Raw genomic sequence first — 7,277 nt, forward strand, 5'->3', positions numbered from 1 at the left:
AGAGGGGAGAAACGGAGAGAGGGAAAGAGGGATGGGAACCCAAAAAAAAGTGGTACAACGTTCTAATTATGGCAAGCCCGGACATAGACAGCAATGCCGGGGTGCATGTACACACTTGCTCCAAAACACATTGTGAAGGCCTGCACTAAGTAAACACTGTCTGGTCTGACGGAGAGTGGAACAGAGAGAGGGGGAGAGAGAGGAGAGAGAGGAGAGAGAGAGAGAGAGAGAGGGGAGAGGAGAGAGCGGCAGGAAGGAAAACACATTAAAGAATGAGAAAGAGTTCAGGGGTCAGACCCCAACCTGAAGCAAACTGCATCACTTCACCTCAGCTCAGCTTTGTGTTTTTAACAACACTGACGACTAACACAAAGGGACAAAAAGGGACAGGTCACTGTCCTCGACTTAATGCAAACTGTGTAGGTTAAATGAGAATGCACTGATACGTGGATGTTTGAATCTATACTCTAACTCAGGTACATGCAGCACAACACATCATATAGGGAACAGTTGGGTTCAAAACAACTAACTTGACTTTCACTGGTTTTCAAATGTGAGAATTCTTGAGAGTGTTGGTTTGGATTCAAAAATTAATTTGAAGATGCATGGCTTTTTAAAAAATATTTATTGATACTTTGAAGACAATACAATCTGTAGATGAATTAAGAAGTTAATTGTCAAATGAATCGATGAAGAAACAAATTGTTATTGGCAGCCTTAATCAAGTGTCTTTAATGTCTTGATTGTCTTTAATGTGGAAAATAGGGCCGCTATAGAATTTGGTGCGATACAAATATGTTCAACTTAATGAAAAATGTGAAAATTAGTATTTGGGCTGATGTGCCCTGATGTTTGTTTTATTGTGAAAGATATATTAAATACGGTAGTCAATATGTCCTCCCTTCAATATCTGACTGTTTACTACCTTTGAAATCCTTCTCTAACAAGTATTGTCAAAGGGGCTTTACGGGCACAAGGTAAGCCCGGGTGTATGCATCAACAATAAAAAACACACACACACACACATGCAAACGCACGCACACACTCTCCAACAGACTCATGCATCCACAGGTGTGCTTGGTCTTAATACCTAAACTCGATCTGCAACAAGTTGAAACAGAGCTAAAACCTCCACCGCCAATGTGTGAGCAAGTGTGTGTGTGTTCACTGTGTGAGTTAGTGTTTAAGCTTCCCATCTCAACAGTATCATGTCCCCTAAGGGCAGCCATCCTGGTATCTGCCACTCAAAGCCGAGCTTTAAAGGCTCACAACATTTAGAAACATAGATAAGCCAGCCACAACAACCCTCACTTTTCAAAATGAGTGAAGTATTATGGGCTGAATATAAGGAGAGTACCACCCTGCTAATGGCCTTTGTTTACAGCTACTCATTAATCAGTTAACAACACAGACTCACATGTTGTCATAATGGCCCTGTTGAAACAAGGAAACAACATGACCAAAGTGAAGTCAGGCTACATAAATGGCATGGCATTGAAAACTGCAGCACGTCTAAATGACGCCAGCTACATTGAACAGAGGTAAGGATGAGAGGAGGTAAAACGTGGAGTGATGTGTAAGAAGGTTGCCCCCTGTTGGGAATATTGTGCAGGAACAGGATATGCCATTAATTCTCAAAAGGTCCACCTTCATGACAACCTTTAAAAATGAATCCCGCCTGGTAATGTAATGGTAATCAAACTAGCCCCATTGTACCAGCATACATATCTAATTGTATTATAATAAGCACACTAGTTCAGATTCAAGTAACCATGTGTGCCACATATGCATATATAAAAAAAACACAAGATGACAGGCTTGATTTTCAAATATGAACTCACTCTTAAACAGCATGATGAGTCATAGGCATATACAGATTCACTCTCTCATCTGTTTGATGACCACCCATTTGGAAACAGTGACTCTGAACCAAAATAATACTAGAACCTCTAAACTCCATAACACAAACTATCTCCACTATCATACCAGTAAGACACACACTTTTCAAACATTGACAAAAAGGCCTGAAAATGCCAGAACATAAACAATTTTCTCTGGTCCACTTACCATGCCACACAGCATCGTAAGGCTCCTGAAAGACAAGATGGGGTGTTGCTACGATGTCTTTGTGACCCGGCACTCAGAGGACTAAAAGTCTGCTATGGTCAAGTGTGGCTGTGAGAGTCAAGCTTTCCGCATCCAGCTGGCACCTCTGTGGCGTGTGACATGATGGAGGATACAGGAGACATCCTGCCTCTCTTCTCCTCCACTTGTTTTCCTTGCCCAACTGGGCCTTCTCAACTTGCCTTGAATAGGTGCCTAACAACAGTGCTCCGCCCCTATATTTCTGTCATGACTATTCATTAACCGGCCAGGCAGGTTCAGGCTTGTCCACTTAAAGATTAGATCCCAATATTCCAGATCAGAAGGGAAAGCACGTTTGAGAGTGACTTCTGAATTAATGTTTGTAAGACAGAGACAAGATGAACTGTGCATATCAGTGTGATTCTGCAAAAAAAAATTACATTCTCAAAAACATGCTATTAAATTTATTTTGAGAAAGTCATAGCGTTCAAGCTAAAAACTGGGATGTTTGTCTTCATTCATAAAAAGTTGGCATACTTTCTGCAGAAATGAAGTTTCCATCTAGGAACAAAAATGTGCAGGTGTATCTGCAAACATGTGTGCTTGTTAATGTGCACAGACAACCTCCAGCCTACAGATGGCTCAGTGGAGCAGCAAGGGGTCCTGGCTTGGGGTTTTAATTAGCCTTCTCCCAACACACACATATACACATACACACACACACACACACATACACACACACACACACACACACACACACACACACACACACACACACACACACACACCACCCCACAGTCCCTACAGGCCGCTCAGCAGGGAGATAGAGAGAGGGAAAAGGCTGCAGAGAAGAGGGAAACCACATAGGAGGGAATCTACTCAACGCTGGAGGGAAAAAGTCAAAGGATACAACAAAAATGTGTGTGTGTGTGTGCTGTATGTGTAATGTGTATGTGCTATACGTAATATGTGTGTATATGTATGTGTGTGTGTGTGAGTGAGAGAGCTCGCAAAGAAACCATCAGATCTGAGGAAAATGCCCTTCAGATAACAGAAATAAGCTGTAGCTTCTTGAAAGCAAAGGCAAAAGAGTGACCACGAAGGTACAAACTGAACTGCAATAGTAGCTAATGTTCTTACCATTACGTTGTCGTTGATGTCCCTCATTTGGTAGACGTCCATGGAGACCTCGGCAGCGCTGTGGTGGCTCCCTGTGATGCTGGTAGAAGGCACTGGGCGCTCACCTGGCCGGCTGCCTGGGGGGAGCTCAAAGTAGGTGCTGTCTGGCTCCCTGTGAACACGCGACACCATGAATACAAGTTGATCTAAGAGGGATGAGCTTTCAAAAAATGAACATAGCACAAGTGTGTCACATGACAATGTACCTGATGTGCAAAGAAACAGACCACCGAACAATAATTACTTTTTAAGTTATAAGAATAGTTTTAAAGGAAGGGCAAATAAAAGGTTAGATAAAGGGAATCCTTAATCTTTTTTTCTGTTTCAAATGATGAGTGATGCAATTCACATTTTTAATAAAACCATTATGCAATTTGGAAAATGGGTTAATTTGACAGAAAGTAAAACAATCGTAAGTAGGTGTTGTTGACACTCACAGGGAACTCCACAGGTGCTCAAAGGTGCCTCCTTCTTCAGTAACTGCGGACTGGGACATCTTAGAGGATGGGTAGTCTGGTGAGGGGCAGATCACTCTGCAAAGCACATACACAGGAATCACACAAACATCAAATTATTTAGAATGAAAAATAGAATGAATTAAATAGTAACAGCCTGTAGTAAAACAGAATTTTAAACAAGTGGAACTACTAGATGATCATTTTTATCAGGACACATACACACACACACACACACACACACACACACACACACACACACGCAAACCAATTCATCCAGGTGTGATCACACCAATGTAGTCCCAGTGAGGTGGCAGGGTGTCAGGAGGCCTGGGCGTGCCCAGACCTGCCTGCCTCATCACCGTCTCACTCCGAGGGGTTGTCTGAGCATCACCTCCGCTTCTGTCTCAAAATATCACAGCCTCCACTGCACCCTTAAAATATGTTCAGGCATTATGGAGCTTCCGAAGCAAATAGCAAGTGGAGCTATAGCAGATAGCATCAAGTCGCCTGGTTGAGGTCTACGCACTTTGCAGAATAATCCCAACTTCAACGTGACAGAAAACTTGGTGTCTTATTTTGACAGAGCTGATGATAAAAAGACATTATCGTGAAAGTTTAGAAATGTACCTGCGACATCCGGGCCTTTGCGATGGTTTGAGTCAAAATAGCCGAATTGGAGTTGTCAAATAAATCCGTGTTTGTCATAAGTTAAAACCATACATAGAAAATCAAGTGTAGGCTACTGCACGTAGGCTATACCGCGTAAAGCTTAAGGGAGGTATAGTCTCCAGTTTGATGTGTCAATAATCACAGTCAAAACAAAATTCTGTCGAGCATATTTGTTCGTACCAAAGTGTAGCCTATTCACAGTTGCGCACCCACAGCAGCGTCATATCTCCTTAGTAACCTATCTGAAGGACTGCACAAGAAAAAGTGTGGCAAAGGTGCATGCATGGCTTTAAAGATGCACGCAGCAACAGATCATCATAAATACAAATCCTTCCTCTGGAATCATTGACTGTAATTTGGCTGCAGGCAGGCTATACAGTATATCCTATGTGTGAATGAATTGTTGAGTCAAAGTGACCTTCGTTTAAATAGCAAATAGCCTACTTCCATTTCTATACAGTTACCTCATTTCTACATTCATGTAACAGGGGTCTTTTCACTTTGGTCTGAATCGATTGAAGATATGCAGCTCAGTAAACATGATGTCATGTTGAGCAAAGGCTGTTTTGTTCTTCAAGCTGATCTTGTGGCTATTAGGCTGTCACACAACTGATACTCGTCTAATAAATTCGTCTAATAAAGTGTTGATTCATCTCACATAGCCTATTCCAATTGAATGACAAAAAAACTAAGATGGAACATATATAGGCCTATAGCCTACATGTTAAAGAGGCCTGCAGCACGCACACGTTCGCAGATAGGCCTATGCATATCATTTAGGACTGCGGAGCTCCGCCGTAACTGTGTGGCTGCCGGTTCCCGCTGTTCTCGAGGTGGCTGCCGCCGCAGAAACCAGCTTCCATTCCCAGCTCGTCCCTCAGTGCCGCCTCGTCAGATCCCAGAGCAGCTCGAGTGTTCGCGCAGGGGATCTGACAAAGCGTCACTGCTGGACGAGCAGAAGGTTGACAGCGGGTTGGCCTCAGAGCGCTCCGCGCTTTGAGCATCTTAATTGGGATTCCACCTGGACACAGACGACTTTTTCACTTAGTCTGCACCTCTTACCCTGTACCTGAAATAATCACAATTCTGTTTTACAAGGCTTAGATTTATATAATAACCGAAGTATAGCCTACCGATCTATAATAGACTAGCCTACATACACATGCCTTTCAGAACGTTTGGTTTGCCTTGTCTCAATAAGGGTGAGGAAATAATACATGTTTCCACTTAGAGAAACAACTTATATTATTGTATCATATGCCTTATAAATCCAATTATTGATACGCGTTAAAGTATTTGATTAAATGCCATGCATTGACAAGAAATATATAGGCCTATTTTTCTTTTAATTTTTTAACACTATTTTGTTTTGTTTTGTTGCTCTTTTAACATACACAAAGCAGCCTACACGCCTGTGTTATTTCTGTAAAGCACGGCCTCTGCTGGTTCCTAATGTCACACCATCTTTTAAGTTTGACATATCGCTTCACTGATATTCACCTGTCGAGCTACTTTGTGTCTCCCCTCCCGGGTTACGGCACCCATGACAACACACACACACACACACACACACACACACACACACACACACACACACACACACACACACACACACACACACACACACACACACACACACACTGCTTTCCCAAGGGCCATTTATGTAAGAAAATACACAGTCCCAACTGAGAAGAAATTAATTTAAAAATTGTTTTAGATTCGATCCTCCACAGTGAAATATTTTATATGAGGTTTCAAAGGACGAGGTTGTTGTTTTTGATGAGTAATTGTGTTGCTCGTTATCTAGCATTTATTTAGCCTTTTGAAATACAACCAATAGCATACATACAAAAACTAAAGTAATATTATAGCTAAGTTAATATATCTGTGTCAGCCTTTTATGAATGGTATTTAACAAACAGAAGAATGATACTGAGCTTTTGATTTTTTTTTCATACAAATATAGCCTAATACAAAAAAAATTAAAATCGAAATGGAGATAGTAGGCTTATTACACTTATTGCATGGTGCATATACTATGGAAATTCTTTGTAAGGAGTAGGCTACATCTTTTTTTAATTTTGTTTAGACAATAGATTTTTGACCTATTTTAGCTTACTGTCCTGATAATAGCCTCCATAACGCAGACCCTTAGCTACACAAACCACAGCTGTAAAATCACATCAACAAAATAACAAACAATATTTTAAATTAGGACACTTGTATTCAGCCTTAGCAAATTGTTAAGACAGCTAGGGCTTTTTTGTCAACAACCTCGTTTTTCAATGAATTTGTCACATTTTGCAAAGCAAGAAATACCGACAAACTGCAGGCCTGCTAATAAACAAAAAACAAATATGACAAATAGCCTATTTAAATCACTATTCCGACTGTAGGGCATTAAAATAAATCAACGTACCTGAAGGTTATTATTACTCCAATCCAAATACCCAAGAATTATGTTGCGCCGAGCACCTGCCTGTTTATTATCGAACATGCCAAGAGAGTGACCCTCCATAAACAAACAGCAACAACAAAAATAACTAAAAATCGACCGACTTTACAGTAGTCTATGATAACAGCGGTTGGAGATGATTGACTTTTCGGAGAAACAGAATTAACTGCGAAGAAACAGGAGGAAAACTGATATGCATGCTGTTCAGGGAAGTGTGAGCTTTGCTGAGGGAGACCGAGGAGGAGGTGAAGAGTTTTTTTGCGCTGGGAGAAGAAGGGAGGCGGTAGCGCGGTTTGGGCGCACATAAGCGGGAAACCTTTTCCAGCTGGTGGGGGATATAAAGGTAATTAGCCTACATTTCCTGTAGGCTATATTGCACTAAAAGACAGGGTGTGAATAAAGCATAGGCCTAATTCACAGACTATGAAACG

The sequence above is a fragment of the Sander vitreus genome, chromosome 7 (genome assembly GCF_031162955.1).
Source record: "Sander vitreus isolate 19-12246 chromosome 7, sanVit1, whole genome shotgun sequence".
Classification (NCBI taxonomy): domain Eukaryota; kingdom Metazoa; phylum Chordata; class Actinopteri; order Perciformes; family Percidae; genus Sander; species Sander vitreus.